General features: G+C 39.9%; 1 protein-coding gene across 6 annotated transcripts in view; it reads left to right on the top strand.

Annotated features, from left to right (window-relative positions):
• Nucleotides 1-1,237: 1,237 nt before the first annotated feature.
• The window catches only part of LOC140193976 (hippocalcin-like protein 1), a 60,853-nt gene continuing 37,307 nt past the window's right edge, over nt 1,238-24,783 (top strand). Inside the window, exon 1 of one of the 6 annotated variants that reach the window (XM_072251224.1) lies at nt 1,238-1,260. The gene's annotated coding sequence lies outside the window, so the exon portion shown is untranslated. Of the gene's footprint in view, nt 1,261-1,458; nt 1,789-2,019; nt 2,116-2,435; nt 2,458-2,788; nt 2,813-24,783 lie in introns of those variants that run through there. The other 5 variants (XM_072251222.1, XM_072251221.1, XM_072251223.1 and 2 more) reach the window with 5 other exon arrangements.

Raw genomic sequence — 24,783 nt, forward strand, 5'->3', positions numbered from 1 at the left:
GAACATCCTTTTAGAATGGAGATGAAGAGATATTTCTTTAGTCAGAGAGTGGTGAATCTGTGGAATTCGTTGCCACAGGCGGCTGTGAAGGCCAAGTCATTGGGTATATTTAAGGCAGAGATTGATAGGTTATTGATTAGCCGGGGATAAAGGAATACAGACGGAGGATAGGAGAGTGGGGCTGAGAGGAAAATGGTGAAATGGCAGAGCAGACCCAAATGACCTCATTCTGCTCCTATATCTTATGGTCTATCACCTTCCCGGTGCCTCTCCACCTCCCATTTCTCCCTTGATCCACTCTCCTCTCCGATCAGATTCCTGCTTCTCTTGCCGTTAACTTTTTCCATTGATCACCTCCCAGCTTCTTAATCGCCCACCTGGCTTCACCTATCACATTCCAGTTTGTCCTCATTCCCCACTCCCCCCGCCCCCCCCAACCACCTTCTTCTGATATCTTCCCCCCCCCCACTTCCTTTCCAGTCTTGATGAAGGGTCTCGGCCCAAAACATCAACTGTTTATTCATTTCCATACATAGATGCTGCCTGGCTTGAGTTTCTGCAGCGTTGTGTGTGTGTGTGTGTGTGTGTGTGTGTGTGTGTGTGTGTGTGTGTGTGTGTGTGTGTGTGTGTGTGTGTGTGTGTGTGTGTGTGTGTGTGTGTGTGTGTGTGTGTGTGTGTGTGTATGTATGTGTGTTGCTCTAAACCTCATGCTCTACAGTTGTTGCGCGAAACTTCGCCGTAATTTAGGCATTCAACAGAGAAAAATAATCGCAATAACATTTGATTTCTTCTCGCAGAAGTTAAGACTTAATAACAACATATTCCAAACAGTATATCACATAATAAATAACAAAAGGCATGTTCTCCACCAACTGCATTTTAATCATTTACAATCCAATCAACTTCACCAAAAATAAGCTCGGTGGGGGCGGGTAATACCGCTATGCGTTCAGGATCTTCCGGCAAGAATAAACAAGGAAGTTTATGTTTTTTTAATATGTGTGTGTGTATGTATATATGTATGTATATATATATATATATATATATATATATATATGTACAGTGAACTGAATCTTGAAACTAGACGTTCGCCCTGGTTAAATGGATTATCTAATTTTTTTTAAAAAGACACTAAATCCGCAGTATTACATGACCCTGCCACCACCCACACTCCATATACTCTGAGCCCGAGTCGGGCCTCGCGTCCCACTTCCTGCCTCGAGAATCAGAGTGTGGCCGGGCTGTGCTAAGTGGAAATGGGTGAGACCTACTGATATTCTTTTATAGAAGATGTTGAAATGTGAGAACACATAATTCAACGTCTCGCGTTCTCCTTTGCAAGTTTCAATTCAAAGAATGACGGAAGGTGTTGTTATGTGTAGAGGGGAGGTTGTCAATGTCACTATGAGTGGAGGGCTCTTCCCCCACCCTTCCTATTTGCGCCGTGGGCTGGACCTTGAGAAGGTTACATGGTAGCGCGCGGCGACGGCGCCTCTTCATCTCGTCCCGGCCTGAAATGGAAAGAGGTGCTGCAGGGGAGTTCTCTGCCTGCACTCAGCTCTACCGTATTCATGTCTGCACGCACTGCCTATGCTCACTGCTGCCCGATCACTTTGTACTAAATTAGTACAAAAATTATTCTAATCTTTTATTTCGTTTAAAGTTTCTTATTGCTATTCAGCTACTTTTCTTAAATAAGATTTTGAAAACATAGACTGAACGCCGGAGTTAGAAAGTCAAAGTGAAGGAGGAAGGTCTGCTCAGAAGAATTCCCCCCTGAGGTAAACGGTGAGTACGTGTTGCTGGATTACAGAGCGAGAAACTGTGCAACTATCCGGGCTGTGTGTGCGAGTGTGAAGGGGGTCCGAGGAAAAAGTATGGAAAGGCCGGACTCTTTGCCATCACCCCCACCACCACCCCACGTCCGCCTTCATCTCTTTTCCACTCAATAGTTTCTCAACAAGTATTCACGCCCCCTTTTCTTCCCGAGGCCGCATTCTGACATTTTAGACTGCACAATAACCGCGACATATTGAGAATATCGTATCGACTAGATTCAGCTTTTGTTTTGGAAACTTATTTTTTCTCTCTCTCTGGAGATCACAACGTTGAAAAGTAAATTAACAATTCGGGTTCCAAAATGTTTTTTTTGGTGTGTGTATCTGTGGTGTTGAATGTTGTTACTCGAAAGCCTAGCTAGTGGCGGCGTGTAACTGTCTTCGAGATATCAAAATTCTTGTTGCTGTGAAAATCTCTTGCTCATTGACCGTTACAGTATCCGGCTAGAGTGAATGGTGACTCGTTTATTTGCACTCTTCTCATTACTGCCCACCGGCCTCAAACATTTAACTCTTTCCCGTTTTGCTAGATACAGCAGCAACATACTGCTGTGTACAGTAAACTAAGGGTCCCGTGACGTTTGGAGAGAAACCCTTGATCGAATAAGGTCGAGGCAGGGTGAGTTATGCAAAACCGCGAACTTAGTTGTTGTCAAATGGGGGTAAAGCTCTCAATCCTAAAAGTTAATATTCTGGTAGGACTAGAAAGTTGCCAGACTCTAAAATTGTACTTTAAACATTTTGACGGTATTTTATAACTGGTTTCTAAGACGACGTACAGCAATCTCTGGACAGAGAGAGTCATACATACACAGCTTTTCGGTGTAGGACTTACGGCTGATAGGAGTATGAAGTTCTGAATCCAGACCTCTGATCGTTTACTTCCACTCTCATAGGGAGTTGAAAGCAGGCAACAGATCTTTCTGGTGAGAATGTGGAAACTTGGCAAGTATTAGTCCTTGGCTGGATTAATGGTAAGCAAAGGCCAACAATTTGTGACACAGACCTTTTTGTCCACACAATGTTTCGGGGGATCTTCTCGCACTGTTGTTTACCAGTCTGCAGTGTGCAAGTGGGAATACTTATAAAGCTCAAAACAGTGTGTGTCTTTGTTATTTTTAAGTACCCAAAATCTGATTGTGTGAAGGACGTTCTTCTCACTGGTGACCAATATCTCCTTGCTCATTTCCTTTGCAATTCTAACTTGAGGAAGAAAAACACTAGTTTGAATCTGACGCAACTATACATCTGTCGGGTCAGTCAACGATTTCTGAGTGGTCTGACAGAAATTTGTAAACCGCACTCAATTGAAAGGGTTTTTGCATCTTCGTTCACACTTCGTTGAATAGTTAATATTGAAAGGAAACGTGCGCTGTTTAATAGTCATGTCTGGCTGTATAATTATGAGCATTTCCTCAATGGCCCTTTTCAAGCTCGAAAGGACAATTAGTCGGTAGTAGTGGCTGAGTTATCGGAATCGAATAATTTGTATGATGAAGGGTCCAACCTTTCCCAGATGTGTCTCATTGGAATAAGTTATTTAATTTTGTTTAGATTGTACAATAATATAATAACTCTTTGGTAATGCTCAATAAGATGTGTTTTGTAACCAGTTTCAATAATGCAGCTTCCGGGAAATTAATTTTCAACATTTAATACCTGCTATAATAGTGTTAATAAGAGGGGAAGTGCAGTATTTGATATTCAGAGCTTTTAATCAAACCTTCCAAGGTCATTTACAATTGCAAGCCAAATTAAAACTTCCTTAGTTGTGCCAATTAGTGTACTCAAACAGCACATCTTTTATTAGACTAGTGGGAGTTTCTTTTTCCTACACCTGTCTTTTAAAATGTTTGACCTATATCTATTAATGTTGGCAGGAGTTATTAGTTGCTTTGTGGAGTTAAAATTCTTTTTGTAATGTCAACCAAGTCTTTAAAATATGCTCCAAGAATTGAAGGAAATTATATTTTATTTACTGTACAAGTTGATTTGCTTCCCTTATCGTATATCAGATAGGTGCAGTATATTCTTTCTTGTGTGAGGAGAATGGAATGCCACTGGTACACGAAGCAAGATGGGAGGACTTTCCATGCCATTTAAGAAGTAGATACAAATGATCCAAACTCCTTGCCTAAATCAATGTTATATGCCTGAGATGGAGGCAAACAGACAGAAAAGAAATAATTTAAGATTGATTTCAAATAGCTCTTCAAATTGTACAGCAAGCAAACCTAAGAAATTCCAGTGATTTTGAAGTTCATTAGATTGCCACTGTAAGATGTCATATTAAACCCGACTTTATTTTGCAGTTTTCTGCTAAACTCACTTAGAGATATGTTGCAAAGTTATATCATTCAATTTATTTTTTGGGCTTTAAGCTGTGTTCTTGAGTATAGCACAATTAAGAAAACTAAATATTACTTTATCTGAGTTGAGAGATGCCTTGGATGCTGAGATTTCTTCAAAATACTTTCCATTGTACAATCTCATAATACCTTATCTATGTATTTAATTTGCATGGTTATAAATATAGTGCGACTAATCAAGAAAAATAAGCATTTACTTTGTTAACCAGTGTTAAGGTATAATTGGGATTCACTTCCTGCAATGGTAGGTTTCATTAACATTTTATATACTTCCACATGGGCTGTGCTTTATAGGAACTTGTGTATATGTCCATCTCCATTATTGTGGCAAGACATTTGCTTGCCTGACTTTTGAAATGAATTCATCCTTTTTAAATCTGTATACATTTGCATTTTAATCAATACTTGTATGTTTCATTGGTAATGGGAATTTTTTTTATAGATGCAAAAGCCTACTACAGGATTACTTTGGTTTCTATTATTTAAAATAATGCAGTAAATGTGGTCTTGTGTAGCAGCATTGGAATGATACTCAGCTGCATTTGAAATATTCATGGTTTTAAAATGCAAGTAGCTTCTTTTTCTGTAGTGGTTAACCTGGAAAATTAGATTTGAGTTATATAATGGATCGCCAAAACGTAATAGGATTTGCTATCCTTGTGGACTGTTGCTCTGCCAGCCTAATCATATAATGCTGTAAGCATTATAGCGTTAAGAGCTTGTACAAGGTGCTATTTTAAAATGCTTTACTTTCTAAATTGCTAGAGTAAATATGCTACTTTAAAAAAAAATTTATTTCTCATATTCTTCAGGTAATGGCTTAAATTATCCAAATCAGTTGTTAACACTTTGCTTGAATGAAAATTGAATGTTTGAAAACTCTATTTAAACCAGTTTCAGAGAATAAGAAGATTGCCTAAAAATAAATACAGATTTTAGAAATTGCTTGAGCATTATATTTTGGGGCAATTTGTCTTGTAACCAGAGTATATTTTTTTCTTTGAAGAGATTAAAAATTGTAACAACCCAGTGAGATCACCACTTATTAGCTCAATTCTTTTTTTGTGTATTAAAAAAACTCTCAAATGGAAAAGAAAAGTTCAGAAACTTGTTGTTTTCTAGATTGTTTCCTTTCAACTTACAAAGATTTGATGAAAAAAAAATTATTTTTACTCAAATGTCATGAAACATTTCATCTACAAGTGATTTGTGAGCTACTAATTAATACTGCAGTGAGGCAGTCTAGTGTCCTGATAATGACTTTTCTCCATTTCCCATGTGAGCAGATGCATGACAGTAGCTTATCAACCCTGAAGCTGGTGATCTAAAGCTTCTATGTCAGAGATTATAGACAGGGATCCACATCTGGTATCACTCTAAAACTATTCTGCTCAACACAATTTATCTTTAAAGCATAGATACCAAGGTGAAAAAACAAATCTTTTTCTCCTTTAAAACTGAGTGATGTTGCTTGTCTTGATCAAGGGTCTTTGATTTTCTTTCTTTCCAGAGATGCAGCATAACCAGTTGAGCGTTTCCAACATCTCTGCTTGTATTTCACTCTTGTAGCATCTGCAGTTTTAAATATTCATTCCCCAGTCTTTTTGGAGGTGATTCCTCTTTTGACACGATAATTTATTGTAGTTTTACTTCTGTATTTTGCCTCACTGTCACAATAAGTCACAAAACCTAATGATTTAAAAATAATTGGCTTGCTGTGGGAATGGCATTTAAAATATCTTGTCATTATCTGGAATTATGGTGGCCTAATAGGCTGAGCTTTGAAACAAATTTTTATTTCAGATTTGGGAGGCACACAAAATAATGCATGTTACTCATGTGACCACGTGTAACTCTTTCTATATGCAAGTGAAATAACAAGAGGCAGCTGCACTATCTAGAAATGCAGAATAATTGATTAGCTAGAAACTTGCAACAATCAGTACTTTGTTAAAAGCCAATTAAAATGTATAGCAGCTTCAATTTTAAAATTTGTACTTGTATTCAGCTTGCTTTCATGGCATAATGTTAGTAACCGTATTGTAATAGAAACTACCAAATTCTAACAAATATAAAGATAACTGCGTAACAGGTTTACAACCTTGCTAGCTGGTGTTACTCTATGTGGACTTGGGAAATTCAGACATTGCTAATATATCCTAACAGTGTTGAAGTTATAATTTTAAAAAAATTGGAGATGAACAGCTTATAATCTGAGGTGGTGTTGCATCAGTAGTTTTGGTATGACTTGGAGTAGCTAAGTGGTGTGTAACAGAAATGTAGAAGTGCCCCAAAGATGGCATATACTTAGATCTCTGATCTTCAACCCTCATTGGCTGAGATTGGTCTGTCACTCAAGCAACAACAGCAGGACCAGTTACTAGTTGCTATTTGGAGAAGTTTTCAAATCTGGTGATAGAGATGCTTAAAAATACACAGCCACATACTTTGCCTTTGAGGGTTTTATTTGTGACATTATTGTGCTGGAGGGAAAGAATGATTAGTCATTTATGTTTGGTCACTGGGCATTGGGATGCAAATTTTGCAATTTAATTTTAATACTTGAGTCAGTATTTTGCTCAATATTTTTGGTTTCTGGTTATCTTGTACCCAGTTAGTGTCAGACACATTTTAATTCTCTTGAAGCATCAAAATAGCTGTAAAATATTTAATTATGTGACTAGATGTTCGTCTATTCTTGTGACAAATATGTCAGCAACTGTAACTAGAAACATTTGGAACATTCCAAGTGGAGATTTTTTCAAAATATTAAGTAACAATACTTGTTTTCACAAAATGTCTATTTAATATTTCCAGTTAGTTGGTGTGATTTATTTTTGTTTTAGGTTGATGGACTGTCTGTGCCATCTCATTTCAATCCATAGTGATGTTCTCTAATATTTGCGTTGCTACTATATCCACAAGCCTGTATCTATATGGAGGATATTGTCTTTTGCTTGGGTTGTATTTTTAGTTGGATTACATGTTTGCACAGGTTTCCCTTGAGTGAAGTGAATTCTCCACAGGCTGGCTCGTCAGTACTTTATCTGTTGTTCTGCTCCACTTGGTGCTACGTATAACATTTAAATGGAAGCTTTCAATCTCATCTATTATCTAGGTCCCTTTCCCTGCTTGGGTGCTGGTAGTGTGAGGGTGTGGGCTGAAGCTACCATGCATCCAAATTACCTGGATTGCAATGCCAGGGTCTCCTGGGTTCAATTCCAATTTGCAGTTTGTAAGTTCTTTCCATAGCCAAGCAATTTCTAGCTCCTAGTTTTCTTCCTCATTCCATTGATGAGGTAGGTTAATTGGCTAATGTAAGTTATCCCTTAATGTAGGTAACTGCAAAAGAATCAAAGGGGAAGGGCATGTATGAGAGAAAAAAGGAACAAGGCAAAAGGGAAATAAGATGAAATGGCATTGATGCTGAGAGCTGGCACACACCTGATGGGCTGAATATCCTCCTGCGTCATAGAAAATGCAAGTAAAATCCATGGCAGCTGTTGAATTTAAAATTAGATTGCTATCTAGGGTTTGGATAGGCTTGGTAGGGATGACTTGAGACTGTTGTTTTGTTGTTAGAAGCCCAATTGTTCCTATTGCTCTTTAGGAGAAAGAAACTACCTGCTGTGTCTCATCAATGCCTTCTGACTTAACCAAAAATCAGACCTATACTCAAAACAACAAAAGTATGACTGGATAGATGTGGCATAAACCTAGGCACCAAAATGGTACGTTGCAAAATCATGCTCATCCTGGTTCCTTACAACTGCCCCCCCCTTACAAACACCCAGGGAGTGGCCTCCAAATGGGATAGTTGTCTTCACACTGATGATATTCTCCATTTTTTGTGGCACTCCTACCTGAAATAGTCCTAAAACTGAGCACCCACAATGTTCTATGGGTTATTATTAGCAGCAACATTGTAGAATTTTCACAATCACAATCTGCTTGCTCTCAAGTATGCTGAACAAGTAAAACAGCATGTTAGAAATTATCAAGTGAGCCACCAGCCAACAGAATAAGATCAAGCTGTACAGTACTGCCACATTACATCGTGAATGGATGTGGTTAATTAAACAGTAGACAGGAAGAAGAGATTCTAAAAATGTCCCCATGCACTTTCTTGTGCGGCTACTCAGCTTAAGTTCCAGTTTGAGTGTCAAAACTGAGACTGAAGTACTTGTAAGCATGTTCAACCAAAAGTTATGGATGATTCACGTGGATTTCCTCTTGAGGTTCCCACATTTCAGAAGCCAGTCCAGTCATTTCAGTTCATTCCATGTGATCAGAAAGCTGCTGAGTAGATTGAACATTACAAATTCAATAATTACTGAAGGTTAGATTTTTCCCCTCAATGATTTTGCAAAATGATGGAAAGTGTCATTAGAGTTTTGAACAGGATTCAATTGCAAATAATCTGCTTGTGATATTCAATCTAGGTTTGCCAGCGCCATTCTGCCTCAACCACAGGCCAATGTGGACTAAGTAACTCAATTCAGAGGTGAAATAAGAATGATTGTCCTTGATGTCAAGGCAACTTTTAATGGAGTGTGGGATCAATAAGCCCTGATAAAACAGAGGTTAATAGGCATCAAGGAGAAGACATTCCAATATCTGGAGTTGTACTTTCCACAAAGAAATGCAGTTGAGGTTAATGGAGGCCAATTGTCCCAACCCCGAGCATTATAGTAGTAATCTATGGGACAATGTCCTGGGCTTGAACATCAGCTGCTTTATCGATGCCCTTTCTTTCATCATAAGATCAGATATGTGATTTGCAATCTTGCAAAATCGTCACTTCTGTTTGCAACCAAAAAAGAATGAAGCAAAGTCTAGATATAATTTGCAAAGCGGTGAGTAGCATTCATGCCATAAAAGCATTAGACAGTAACTGTCTCCAGCAACAGAGGATTTAACAGGTTGTTCTTGATGTTCAATGGTATTACCAGTGCTCATCCCACCATCAGCTTACTGAGGATCAGAAAAACCTAACTGGATTGTTCACGTAAGGCAAGTAAAGCAGGCCAGAGGCTGGATATCCTATGACAAATGACTCTCTTCCATGATTAACAGGCACAAGTCAGGAAGGTGATGGAATATTCTCCATTTACCTGGATGAGCACAGTTTCAACAACCCTCACGAAGATCAACAGCACCCAAGGTGACAAAGCAACTGAGTTAACTGACCAGCCAGCACTTGTTCCTTCAGCAGCATGCACCATGATTGTAGTGCAAGTTTGCTCCTCACAAACTTGTGTTCACTACCAGTAGGATGGACAAGGAATCATGAAAGCTCCACCACCTGCGGATTGCCCTTTAGTTTCTGCAGCACTCTGACTTGAAATTGTATCCCAATGCCTTGGTGTGTTTAAATCCTAGAATTGACTCCACAACACCATGGTGCAACTGCCTTTGGAAGACCTACTACAGTTCAAGTAATGACTTAAAGTTTCTCAAAGGCAATCAGAGATGGGCAATTGATAGTTAACTAGCCAGCTATGCTTGTTGCCTGAAAAAAATAACTAAAAATGTAGAGGGGGATTCCCTTTGACTATGAGGTAATTTTAAATATGAGTACACGATGAACAGTAAAAGGTGGGAATGTCAAGATGTTTGTTGAAAAAGAACAAGATTATTTGTGCAGTGCACAGTGACAAGGTGAATAGTTTCAAGGGCAGAAACTTTAACACTTTTTAATTGGGGAATTTTGGGAGCAGGGATGAAGCTGGAATTAGCATAGACAGTTTAGCTAGAATTGGGATAGTTACATCAGTAGTAAATGTCAATATACCTTTGGACATGATACCAGCTCTTTAATAGTCAGAGTTCTTATGGCCCGTTGGGTTTGTGCCAGCTGTTTGTGGAGCAGTTCCGCAGGTCCATTTTCTTTGCTTTGCTTTGCTTCCCTGTGTACCTGCAAAATTTGCTACTGCCTGTCCAATTCACTTTTTAAAGCTCTGTTTGTTTCCAGCATTGAATTCAAAGTTCCAGATGAGAGCTGTTCTATGCTTTGCAACACACACAAAATGCTGGAAGCATTCAGCAGGTCAGGCAGCATCTGTGGAAAGGAGAAAGCAGTCAACGTTTCAGGCTGAGACCCTTCTTCAGTCCTAAATAAGGGTCTTGTTTACTCTTGTTCCATAGATGCTGCCTGACCTGCTGAGTTCTTCCAGCATTTTGTGTGTGTTGCTTTGGATTTCCAGCATCTGCAGATTTTCTTGTGTTCGTATTCTATGCTTTTCTTTAATACACAACCTTCCCTCGCACCCATTTATCTATTTGGCAAGTCCTGTGGACTTCAGATCAACTACTAATAGAAGCAGCTTTTCACCATCTTTCATATTAAAATAGTTACTGTATATCTGTCAATCTTATTTGCAATGAGGAGAACAACCTCTTAAGACTATAAGACATGGGAGCAGAATTAGGCCATTCAGCCCATCGAGTCTGTTGCGACATTCCATGGCTGATCCCAGATCTCACTCAACCCTATACACCTGCCTTCTTGCCATATCCTTTAATGTCCTGACCTATCAGGAAACGATCAACTTCCAATTTAAATATACCCACAGACCTGGCCTCTGCTGCAGTCAGTGGCAGAGCATTCGACAGATACACTACTCTGTAGTTTTTTTTTAAAAAAAGTCCACCTTACCCCTGTTCTAAAAGATCACCCCTCAGTTTTGAGGCTGTGTCCTCTAGTTCTGGATACCCCCACCAGAGGAAACATCCTCTCCACGACCACCTTATCTAGTCCTTTCAACATTCGATAGGTTTCAATGAGTTCCCCCTGCATTCTTCTAAATTCCAGTGAGTACAGGCCCAAAGCTGCCAAATGCTCCTCATCTTCATTGCTGAAATCATCCTCGTGAACCTCCTCTGGACTCTCTCCAATGACAACACATCCTTTCTGAGATCTGGGCTCCTAATCTGTTGACAATACTCCATGTGCAGCCTCGCCAGTGTCTTACAAAGGCTCAGCATTATCTCCTTGCTTTTATATTCTATTCCCCTTGAAATAGATGCCAACATTGCATTTGCTGCCTTTACCACAGACTCAACCTGTAAATTAACCTTCTGGGAGTCTTGCACGAGGAATCCTAAGTCCCTCTGCACTTCTGATGTTTGAATTTTCTCCCTATTTAGCTAATGGTTTGCATTAATTATTCCTTTTACCAAAATGCAGTATCATACATTTCCTTTTGGTCTAATTCTGTAACTGAAATTCCTCATCTTTAGGGCATTCTGGTTTTATATTTGCATTTATAAAATGTGCTAAATTACTAAAATTTAACTATGTAGCCTTGAAACCTGGCCTTTACAAATATTTTACATGATGCAGTAAAACTCTGAAATGACAAAATATTTGAAATTTCTGAATCCTCAGATATAGCACTTATTTGTTATAATGGTGTATTTTATGTGTCTGTATCGTTACTGAAATGATGAGCTTGGAATTGACCATTTGTGTCTCTACAACAATATTTGAAGCTTGGACAAAGCAATATGTCCATAACCTTGTGAAAACTTACTGAACTATTAAACCAAGGGTTACTAGTTCTAAACCAGGGGTTAGAACAAAGGACACAATGGAAAATCCTGGCAACTCTAGACAATGTTTCTCACCTGCTGCATGCCACCTTGGCTGAACATAGGAGCATTTTTAGTAATAGACTGCTCCGAAGAGCCAGTATGTGAAATGACTCTTACCCTTGGCCATTAGGCTGTGTAATGAGTCAACCTGTAGCTGGGGAAGTGATGACCCCCTTCTATTAAACTGTTGTAACTTATTCTTTATTCTTTCTATGTCTCTTCTAATATTTGTGTATCTTTGCTCTTGTGACCCTGTAATTTCCTTTGCGATCAATAAAGTGTCTGTCTGTCTTTCTACTAAGAGAAATCACTGGGCATGCAGTTACTCATGACCTTACACTACACCCTCCTTTCTGGCAAATTTGTATTTTTTTATATTTTTCATTTTCTAATTTAGGGTCTTTGCTGCAAAATTGCACTTGCACTTGTTAACCAAATGTTTTAGGATTGTAAAATGGATACCCATTTTCTTTTGACCTGAGTTAAATAGTGCTCAAGCCCAAGTTCCTTTTGACTAAAAGAGACAACTGGGTTGAACCTCATTTTTCATGAATTCATGAATTGATTCATGTCATTTATTACACCAGCAGGCAAATAATGGTCTGTCTTAAACAACAGTGAGCCAGCTGACACCAGTTTCCAGCTTGCAATTCACAGATTTTGCAGTAGACTTGTACTCCTCAGAACCTATCTACTAGCTCTCTTGCTTGCCCTTCAGACATGCATCGAATTTCTTGCCTTTAGTTTAGCTATCGGTGGTGCTGCGCAACAGGAATTTGCCCTGAGCTCTTTGGCTGTTTGCTGAGTTGTCATTTTCGGATTTGTGTTATTCATGTGGATTTCCGTGAAATCAGTTGTTCAGAAACATTACTTTTAAATGTGAAAAACATGAGGCGTATGACCTACTGGCTTTTGCCCTGTTGATATTGGATTTCACAGAATTTAAGTAATTGGAGCGGTCATAAGGTATTGTTCAATGATTATGAAGGACACCAGAATGGAGCTTGAACAGCTTCACCCTTTTTACGGCACAAAGCTCCCCACGGATATCATAAACCCACATAAGCTTGTGTTTTACAGAATAGTGAATAACGTGAGTTCATATGTACGCTTATAACGTGTTTTGCTGCTTGGTGTTGGCTGAAATGGAAAATACATTTCCCCTCTCTTAATAGGCAACAAATGCATCCAAAATAACAATGTACAGATTGTATTCTGGGACAGGTTACAGAAATTCATAATAGAAAGGGCAGCCCAATTGTGGATTTCTGGAGTTTACTCATTTTTGTAATAACTTTGGAGTTAGCTAATCTTCCAAGTTTGTCCTATAGTCCCCTGGCCAGTTATTGGAGAATGTTTTATAGAGATTATATATTTTAAATACATCAAAGAGGCTATTTTGATTTGAGTGAATATGAACTCAAGGGTGAAACCTCCAGAAATTTGTAGTTATCGAGATATTTTGGTGTCAGCTGGTTTCACAGTACACCTTATTTTCAAAGGTTGTCTTTGATTTTATGAATTATCCTATGTATCTTATAACCAGGCTGAGCTGCAAGCAAAGTGAGAGGGATTGTAGGAACTAAGGTATGTGATCTTGCTAAATGGTTGGCCTTGCAGTGTATGATCTGCATTCTGCTGTGTTTAAGAAATCTGTGTTTCAGCAGCTCCAGTTCATGAGAGATGTCCGCTGTCATTGCAGTTTGAAGGGCATTTGAGAATTTTATTTTTTTTATGATTTGAATGTATAAATGAATGAGTTTGAACTCTGATATTGTTTTGTCTTGCCAATATTATGAATTTAACAGTTGCCTATCAATCATCGGAAATGAAGATGCGGGGTACTGGTTACCAGATTTGTATTGTGCCCTCAATAGGTGGCAAATGAATTCCTGCCTTGCAGATGTGGCAGACCGTGTTCTTGGCTTCTAAGCTTTTGTGCGAATATGGTGAACTGAGGTAAGGGAATGTCCAAATTGATTCTTTCTTTATCAATTTTTCTGCAATTCATATTGCATCTTCTGTTATAGCAGAGTGCAAACTTTTAAGGCAGAGCCATTTGCTTGTGTTTTTTCCTTTTTTACAGAGTAATGGTAAGGGGGCAGGAATTATTATTTAAAGTGGTAAGCAATACTTGACATATTGAAGAAACCCTCCTCAGGGCCACAGACCATTGAATAGCTGAGATATTTGAAACAGCCAGCAGTATTTCTGCTGGAACTGGATTTCAAGGAAGATGGTGGCAGAGAGAGCAAGTGCAGTTGACCAGGGACAGGCTTTGGGGCATCTCTGAGAGCTCCACCCCATCCCCTTATCAACAATCCCAATTCTGAGTAAGGAGCTAATTTTCAAAAGCCTTTGATATGAAGACCATTTAATTTAAATGTAGTGTCAATGTACAGTTTAATAAATGACAGGAGAACTTTGCACTTGCTCAAAGAAAGGTAGCGAAGGTTTTATGATAATGGAAGATGCAGGCCATTGCTTCGCGAGTTCCTTACGACTGTCCTAGTTCCAACCAAATGAATAAACTTTGCTCCACCAAAGGTTAGAGTTTGATGTTCACTGATAGCAGTGTTCAGTTATATTTGCTGTTCTTCAGAGTGCAGCAAGACCTCCAGGTGTGGACTGATACACATTTTGAATATCAATTGCCATTTAAGTTTTGGACAATAAATCTTCAATAAAACACAAATAATCTCTTTGTTCATGTGTCATTGTTTTCAAATTCCTTGCCAAATTTATTCTAGTTACGTATTGCACTTAACTGTAAACTTAACTAGGCCAATCAACTTAAGTGAACCAGTCACCTGTCAGAGCAGGTCAGAGCTTTCATTTTCTATGATGAGTGAATTGCCTCCCGAATGTCCAAAGCCATTAAATTTGCAAAGCTCACCATCAAGTCAAGTCTGTGTGTTGTGTACAAAATGACTGTAGTAATTTCCTGTGAGCATCAGCGTTCCACAGACGGTCCCTACCACCAATAAAATTCCTTCCATTTAAGTTCCAGAAAGCATTAACTTGTTCAATATTTGGGCAGAGATGGACCAGTGGCAAATAATATTCATGCCACCTGATTACAGACAGCCTTACCGATGTGTCCCCAACCACCCTCCAAACCTCAACCTCACTCCATTCACCACCAATGTACTATGGCTATGGTGTGTACAATCTACAGGATGCATTGCAGGAATTCTCCAAGGCATCCTCCACAATTCCTTCCAATTTCATTGCCTCTGCTATATAGAAGAGCAAGGACAGTAGGTGATGAGAATCACGCTACTTTCCATCTGACAAACCATGCTATCTAGGAGGATTATTAGCAGTCCTTGATCGTCAGTCTAATCCTGAAATGCCACGTGGAATGAAGCTGATCCAGGAAAATAGCATGCCACTCTTTTAGGTAGAGCCAGCAAATTCCGATCTTGCTAACAATATCATATACAGTAAAGCATAGTAAAGCATTAATTTATGCTCTCAATCTGTATTCCATAGAGACTGGTCATTAAATGTCATTAGATGGATGGTGGGTTACACGGTGGTTAGCATAATGCTATTAGAGTGCCAATGATCACCCAGCAGGGTTCAACTGCTCCTGCTGCCTGTAATGAGTTTCTACATTTTCCCCCTGTGATCGCATGGGTTTCCTCCTGGTGCTCTGGTTTCCTCCCATATTCCAAAGATGTGCAGTTAGGGTTAGTGAGTTATGGGTGTGCTATGTTGGTGATGGAAGCATGGTGACACTTGCGGGCAGCCTACATAACCTTACTGATTTGATCTGTTGCAAATTACACATTTCACTGTATTTCAAAGTTTCAATGTACATGTGACAAATAAAGCTATTTTTAAAATGTCTCTTGAGCTACTGTAAAGCAACTGGGATTTGAGATTCTGCACCTTTCTATTTCTTGTCTAATTTTCACTCCCGCTTGAAGATAGTGGAGGGAATTGTGGCATTTTTTTCCTTCAAACTGTAGAGACTTGACTGTCTTTCATCTGTACCTGCAGAAATATTCAATGTGTGCACAGTTGAAATTTGAAATTTTTGTCTGTTGTTGAGATGGAGAAGAATAAAAAAAGCCACATCTAACAACAATGGAAAAGCTTGATTTAGAAATTTTACCTTTACTAATCATTCATTTTCTCAACCATTGTCATTTACGATGTTTGGTTATTGGGTGCAATGTATAGTGTAAATATGTCTGCTCTGAATTGTGCAAAAACATGATTGATTGACTGAAGTGCAAGTTTAGTTTACATTACTGGGTATAAATAATTCAGTAGGGGAATAATCCAAGCAAATGTATATTTACTTAGTCAACATTTTTTTTGATTTGTGAATGCTGACTTGCATTGTCCTTACTCTGGGATTTTCATTAGTCTAAAAATAGTAGGTACTGCTGCCCTTCGCCATAATATTTTTAGTGAAGATAAAACAAAACCATTTGACTATCCCAGCTGATTTTTCTGTAGAAGTGAACTGCAATCTACAGTTTTTTTTTAACTTGGAAATTATTTGAACTGTATTGATCAGGAATGAAAATGTATACATGATTGTGGTAGTTTGAACTATTTCAGAAATCAGACCAAGAAAGTGACCTGTTAAAAAACCATAATAGAAGTTCCATTGATTTTTTAAAAAAACTATTATTGCATATTGTCTTAGAAGTTAGAACTTTATACTTTATTGTCGCCAAACAATTGATACTAAAACGTACATTCATCACAGCGATATTTGATTCTGCGCTTCACGCTCCCTGGATTACGAATATTAAATATTAAAAATACTAAAAATTAGTAAATATTAAAAATTTAAATTATAAATCATAAATAGAAAATAGAAAAATAGAAAGTAAGGTAGTGCAAAAAAACCAAGAGGCAGGTCCGGATATTTGGAGAGTACAGCCCAGATCCGGGTCAGGATCCATTCAGCGGTCGTATCACAGTTGGAAAGAAGCTGTTCCCAAATCTGGCCGTACGAGTCTTCAAGCTCCTGAGCCTTCTCCCGGAGGGAAGAGGGACGAAAAGTCTGTTGGCTGGGTGGGTCGTGTCCTTGATTATCCTGGCAGCACTGCTCCGACAGCGTGCGGTGTAAAGTGAGTCCAAGGACGGAAGATTGGTCTTTGTGATGTGCTGCACCGTATTCACGATCTTCTGCAGCTTCTTTCGGTCTTGGACAGGACAACTTCCATACCAGGTTGTGATGCACCCTAGAAGAATGCTTTCTACGGTGCATCTATAAAAATTAGTGAGGGTTTTAGGGGACAGGCCAAATTTCTTTAGTTTTCTCAGGAAGTAAAGGCGCTGGTGGGCTTTCTTGGCAGTGAACTCTGGTTGGTTGGACCAAGTCATGTCATTTGTGATATTGACCCCGAGGAACTTAAAGCTTAGATATATAGATAGATAGACATACTTTATTGATCCCGCGGGAAATTGGGTTTCATTACAGTGGCACCAACCAAGAATAGAGTATAAATATAGCAATATAAAACCATAAATAATTAAATAATAATATGTAAATCATGCCAGATGGAAATAAGTCCAGGACCAGCCTATTGGCTCAAGGTGTCTGACCCTCCAAGGAAGGAGTTGTAAAGTTTGATAGCCACAGGCAGGAATGACTTCCTATGACGCTCTGTGCTGCATTTCGGTGGAATGAGTCTCTGGCTGAATGTACTCCTGTGCCCACCCAGTACATTATGTAGTGGATGGGAGACATTGTCCAAGATGGCATGCAACTTAGACAGCATCCTCTTTTCAGACACCACCGTGAGAGAGTCCAGTTCCATCCCCACAATATCACTGGCCTTACGAATGAGTTTGTTGATTCTGTTGGTGTCTGCTACCCTCATTCTGCTGCTCCAGCACACAACAGCAAACATGATAGCACTGGCCACCACAGACTCATAGAACATCCTCAGCATCATCCGACAGATGTTAAAGGACCTCAGTCTCCTCAGGAAATAGAGACGGCTCTGACCCTTTTGACCTGTTCCACTTGCGCACCACCGATGTAACTTGGGTCGTGCAGTCCGCTACTCCTTCTGAAGTCAACAACCAATTCCTTCATCTTGCTGATGTTGAGGGATAGGTTATCGTCTTCGCACCATGCCACCAGGTTCTTAATTTCCTCTCTGTACTCAAACTCATCATTACCCGAGATACGGCCTACAATTGTTGTGTCATCAGCAAACTTATATATTGAGTTTGATGGAAACTTGGCTACACAATCATGGGTGTACAGTGAGTACAGCAGAGGGCTGAGTACACAGCCTTGTGGGGCACCAGTGCTCAGAGTGATTGTAGAGGAGAGCTTGTCCCCTGTTTTTACAGCCTGGGTCCTGTCTGTGAGGAAGTTGAATACCCAGCTGCAGATCTGAGTGCTAAGGCCCAGGTTCTGGAGCTTAGGAATCAGTTTATTTGGAATGATGGTATTAAAGGCAGAGCTGTAGTCAATGAAAAGGAGCCTTACGTATGCGTCTTTATTCTCCAGGTGTTCTAAGGAGGAACTTTAGATACTTGGAGCTGTTGTTGATTTCTATAAGAATGCTGGATCTTCATCAAAATTGTAGCAAAGTTAAGGATCTGCATCTTGTCTCAGACTCTTGGAGGTCAAATGAAATTTCCTGTTATAGAGAGTTGAGATTAGAAAAGGAAACTTGAAATGTTAGTATCTAGAGCAAAAGCAAACTGCTTGAGAAATTTAGCAGTTCAAGCAGCACCTGTAGAAGCGAAGGGATGGTAAATATTCCAGGGAGTGCAAAGGAAAGGTAACCATTATAAAGAGGTGAGATGGGAGACTTGGTAGGTTTGATAAGTGGAATCGGGTGAGGTGAGGAATGTTAAGCAAATTGAGACAGGAGGGGAGGATAAAGACAAATGCTTGAAGGTGATGTGAAACCTGATAAAGGATGGATGGGCAGGTGGAACCAGATTTTGAGAGAATGGGAAAGAGATGGGAAGAATATGCCAAGGAAGCGGAAACCCTGGTGGATAGGTGTGAGGGTGATGATAAATGTGAACATAGGGAGACAGAACCTAGGTGGGCTAGTAGAACTGAGAGAGGAACACGGGTTGTAGGATACGTGAAATTGAAAATTTGTGTTCTGGCCAGTGGGAAAGGTTTGAATAGAAAAGGGGACTTTAATTTTTTTGCTCTTCCTCATGCTATGCAAGTGAAGTGGAACTAGCAAAACTTGGGGTAGGTGACATGAGAATGACAGCATTATATTATCATAATTTTATTGAACACATCACATCAATATGTGGTGTGGGGGTGGTCAGTAAATCAATTAATAATTGAAGTTTTATTGTTACTGCCTTTATTAAAGGCAATTGGTTATGGATAGGATAAGAGGTATGATAAACATCCGAAGTTATTAAAAAATTATGAACATTGAAAATGTGTGACACTTTTTTTAAACTATCAATATAGCCTTAGAAAATATATTCATTGAATACACACATGGCTGTGTGCAATAGACATAAAGGAGATGGTACCTGTAGAACTGCTGGAGAGTTACCCTCCACCACTTCTGTGCCTTATCCCAACATGCTCAATCAGAAGTAAGAAGTGGTGACAAAGTGTCTATCCTTTGGTCAGCATCTGTTCATGGCCTTGTGATTCCAGACTGAAGGCTGCAGGCTCCATCTCTGAAGTACAGAATTGGAGCTGCTTCATGCAGTCTCCTGCTTACGTGGTAGCACTCTATACGGTGGGGACCAGGGATTAATCCTGGGCTCGTGCTGCCACCAGAGGCTAACATTTGAAATTTCAAGTTGATTCATCACATTGGTATCTGATGTGGGAAAACTAATGATGGTGTGATTTTTAAAATGTTACTGCTGAAACCTGTTGCCAATGTTGAAACCATTGAGTAATTGTACTAGCTAAAGCAAATCTTCAAAGCTGAACTTCACAATTAATTTAAATCTCAGTTCATTTTGATGTTAATCATGGGTCTAATCTATCATGTGATCATTAACATACCTCTAGGGTGCAGTCAATGGGAAGACGACGTTTGTTGTTTACCGCCGTCTTTCCTTATCAGTCTTCCTCAGTCCACTTTCCATTTGGATTGTACCACCATCTGAAGTTGCATTAGTCACCCATGCAGCTGAATTTGTTGGATCAATTTTATTCGTGATGATTTAGATTTCTTCATTGCTACAAAGCTGTTCATCATCTATGAGCCATGCTTTATAATCATTCCATTTCCAGCCGCCTTAGTCTTGAGCACTTCTGGTTCCTTCATTATGGCCTGGTCTGACACTGCAATTACACATTAAATGATGGTGAGTCCAGAAACGTGGCTTAACATTCCACACCAGATTCTTTCAAAAATTAACTCATCCACAACCAGCTCATAGCAAAGTGCTGTATTCTGCACATAAAGCTCTATGTTCTTCTATGACAAGAACTTGACTACAATCTTCTACAAAACTCAGAATTTATTTATCACACAAAACACAAGTGAAATGCTTCGATTACATTAATGTCCAACACGCCAAAGGATGTGCTGGGGCCAGCTGGGAAGTGTCGCTGCACATTCCAGCACTGATACAGCACGCCCACAATGTTCAGCAGAACAATGTAAGCAGCAACAACAACAAAACAAGCCGCTTTTCCATCTTTGCACCTACCCACTCACATAAAGAAAGATCTCCAACCCCAGGGCAGGCTGCCTCTAAGTCTCCAGTCCTTGGCCCCAGGCTCTCAGACTCACAGACATCAGGCCCGGGTCCAGACGTGCAGACATCAGGCCTCTTATCTCCGGGTGCACCAAGCTCTGGATTCTGACCTTCAGACTGCACCAACCTCTGGGTATTGATCCCAGGACATGCCAGTCATCGGTTTCACTTTTGGGCCTTGACCCCAGGGCTTGCCAACCGTGGGGTTGACCCTGCCCTCAAGTTCTGCACTTGCACAACCTCTGACCTGGGGAGTCACTAGCCCTCTTAATTCCCAACCATACAGACCTATGACATGGGACTTGCAAACCTAAGGGTCACTGGTGTCCTGAGAACCTGCCAACCTGGCCTTCGGGATTGCTGGTCTTGGACCATGGAGTGCTCCAGCCTGGGCCCTGAATACCAGCACTTGCCCCTGACCTCTACATCTTCCTCATCCCTGACCCCAAACCTTAATCTGACCCCAAATTCCCTGCACTGTCCGCAAAACCATCCTTCGAGCCTAAATAATGACCAACTCAGAGCCACAACATCATAGCTCGATGCCACGTTGACCGGAAGAGCTATGTCTATGGATGTTGAAAATCTTCAGACTCTGTCCTTTGTACATGACTACATTTTTTGTCTTCTCCAATCAGTCCACTCCTTGCCACCTTCATGATCTGCTGCATCTTGTAATCATAATGCTGTTTCAAATCCTTCACGTCTCTGCTCTTGACTTTCATGACTAGTGATCGTTCTTAGTCCTGGCATACTTCTCCAGCTTATTGTGATGCTATAATGCAGCTGTTGTTACAGACTGTATTTTATTACAGAGTGGATCTATTCAAAACTACATTGTTTACATCTGGGTAGCGTTTCCTATTATATAATACTTAATCTTACCAAGGATTTAAAATTAATTACATTTTATCTGTTTAATAAAATTTGAAGATATGCGCGAGCATTCTTTCAGAGTGAGTGAATATTGTTAAGGTATCACTTTGAAAACAATTTTATGGACTTAGTGTTTGGCAAATTTTAGTTCATTACTTGGCAAATCTAATATAAAATTAATTCTTTCTGATTCTTTGGCCTAAATAAAGGAAGACAGAAGATTTAAAACTGCAAAAGGAAAAACAACCTGATGTAAAATCTGAAGCATAAAGGTTGGCTTAGACTTTCCAAATAAAAATAATTTGTGTTTTGATCCAGAAATATTGCCATAGTGTGGGAAGTTCATTGGAGGTCATCAGAGCTGATTAACTGTGACTGTAATGTCTTTACTGAATAACCTTCATTTGCGTAAATCATTTCATTGCCATTCTGAGGAACCTACTGAAATGCATGAGCACAAATGTTCTTCTTCCTCACATCTTGCGCATTCCCTTGGGATTGAGAATGCCTTGCTTCCATTCTGGTTTTGTAGGGTGTGAGACTGCTAACGAGGCCAGTATGGGAAATGTTGACTGCTGCACACTTGGGGTAGGAAGTGCTTGCTGGGCGGGTAGGTGGTGAGGTAATTCTGTTTGAATTCTGAGTTTTGCTGCTTCAGCAGCACTTGATGTCACAATAGTCAATTAGCAGTTTGAGTGTTTTGTAGAGAAAACGTTCTGGGTGGTGAACACTCCATCCTCAAGGATAGGGGGAAATCACGGCCGGGTAGGTCAAGGGACCAGTGAAGGCCTCTCTCTCTCTGCCAAACCACTATTGAATCTTAAGCAATGATGGCATTCCCTGTGGACCACAGTCCCAACTAGGACTCAAGCTCTGTGGACGGTGTTATGTCGGAAAAAGAAAATTTTTTGTTTCCCTCCTCCCCACCATCTATTTATTTATTATTTTTATTTATTTAAAGATACAGTGCAGAACAGGCCCTTTGAGCCACATTGCCAAACAACCCATCTGTTTAACCTTGGCCTGATCACAGGAGAATTGACAATGACAAATTGTCCTACTAACCAGTACATCTTTGGACTCTGGGAGGAAACCAGAGCACCCAGAGGAAATACAAGTGTTCACGGGAAGGAACATATAAACTCCTGTCAGAGGATGTCAGAATTGAACCCTGAACCCTGAACTCCAACTCCCTGTGCTGTAATAGTGCCGCGCTAACTGCTATGCAGCCATGGCGCCTGCTGTATGTAAAGTGGAATTAACATAGGACATTGTACAGGCCTTTCAGCCCACTATGTTTAGCTGACCTTAACCTACTCTAAGTTCAATCTAACACCCTTCTGCAGAGCCCTCCATTTTTCTACCATCACCTCTGGTAGGGCGTTCCATGTACTTGTCACTTTCTGTGTAAAAATCTTACCTTTGACATCCACTCCCTCCCCCCCCAGTACTTTCCACCACTTACCTTAAAAATGGAAACAAATGTTCAAATTTGGACTTTGAATGCTACAGAATACAACATAAATTAATACAATTTTAAAAAAAAAACTATTTTGCAAGGCATTGTGTTGTATTATATTTGAGACATTTCAATTAAGCTAATAGTCTTAGAGGTGTAAAGAGTGCAGAGGGTCAGCTGCCCACTGGTTCAATGCTAGCCCTCTGTTAGAGGGCTTCACTGCCTGCAGGTACTAGGATAGCCCCCTAGGTCATGAATGGCATGAACCTTTACTGACCAAATTATTTAATACAGTTTTTTTTCTTTAATTTTAACTAGGATAATAGGCATTTTAATTTTGAGGTGGACAAGTTTAAATATAAATTTTTGGAACGGAACGAAAAATGATCTTGCAACATGTAGCTATCAGGTTATCCAATGGTAAATGTCTTGCATTTAACCTATTTAATGATATGTTATTGATGTGAAAATACATGTGTTTGGGAATTTTAAATATTATATTACCTGCCTTCAGGACCAAGTAATCATGTACTTGAACTTAGTACTCAAAACACATGAAACAACTCAAAACTAGTGTAGTTTTGTGTTGTTTCATGTAGCACCATGGTCCTGGAGGAACATTGCTTCGTTTTTACTGTGTACTGTACCAGCAGCTTATGGTGGAAATGACAATAAAAAGTGACTTGACTAAATTAACAAGTTCTCATTCATGGGGAAAGGTTAGGGAGAAGAGAATTGGGCTGGGCTTAAAAGGTGTGCACCTATATCTAAGAGTATGGTGAATGAGACTGAGCTGAAAATACAAACACTTATAATGTGTTACTGTTACTGAAGCATCAAAACAGGGGCAGGGGACCTGCACCTTAATGTTCCTGGTTACTGATTGAGCGGGATAGAGGTGGGTGTGCCACTTAGATTAGCTTGGTTTATTGCTGTGTACTCATGGTGCAATGAAATTCCTTGTTTGCGTGAGCTCACAAAGTAAATGGCATTCACGGTGGTAGTAATCGCAGCTGTGAGGTGGCAAGATATGTCAGGACAATAAAGGGTGTACTGGTCAATCTAAAGGATATTAATCTCCAGCAATAACAATGTTACAGACTTCCAAACAATGAGAGACAATAGAAAAGATTTCTAACCAGTGTTAAAACACTGGTAACAACAGGAATTCTGCAGATGCTGGTAATTCAAGCAACACACATCAAAGTTGCTGGTGAACGCAGCAGACCAGGCAGCATCTCTAGGAAGAGGTACAGTCGACGTTTCAGACCGAGACCCTTTGTCAGGCGTTCACCAGCAACTTTGATGTGTGTTAAAACACTGGGAGATTTCCATTCTGGATTTTATTCTGGGACAGAAGGCCAGTGAATCTTGCATCTGCCGTCAGTGAAAGGAAAACAAATATCAAAGTGAAAGGATTCATCTGCATTTAGGAAGGTGGGGATTGATTTGGTACAGTATAATCAGCAAGACTTTGTTTTTGGAAATCCTTGGTCATTTGAAGGAACTTTTTGAAGCAGTCACCACGCATACTAATGAAGCCATCCTTTAAAGGTTGCTTAGGTGAACTTTAAGGTCTTTTTACAAGGTTCCGCATGATAGGCTGATCCAAAAGATTAGCGCTCATGGGATGCAGGGCAGGCTGGCAAATTGGATCCGATATTAAATTGGTAATCTGTGGCAAAGGGTGATGGTGGAGGGTTCTGTTTCTGATTTGGAAGTTGGCAGTGCTAAGACATTTAATGAGTGGGATTTATATTACTGATTTGGATCAGGTCACTCGTCTGAGTGCTGCTGCTACCATGTAACTCAGTACTACCTGTGGCATTGTCGGGTGGTCGGCGACTAATCTGGCTCCCCCACCAGGCTTGCCTGGTGAGGAGAGTGGCTAGACACCCTGCAGGACGAAAAACAAGACCTGTCAAAGGGCGGATAAACCCTGTCGTAGGGTCAA

The sequence above is a fragment of the Mobula birostris genome, chromosome 2 (genome assembly GCF_030028105.1).
Source record: "Mobula birostris isolate sMobBir1 chromosome 2, sMobBir1.hap1, whole genome shotgun sequence".
Classification (NCBI taxonomy): domain Eukaryota; kingdom Metazoa; phylum Chordata; class Chondrichthyes; order Myliobatiformes; family Myliobatidae; genus Mobula; species Mobula birostris.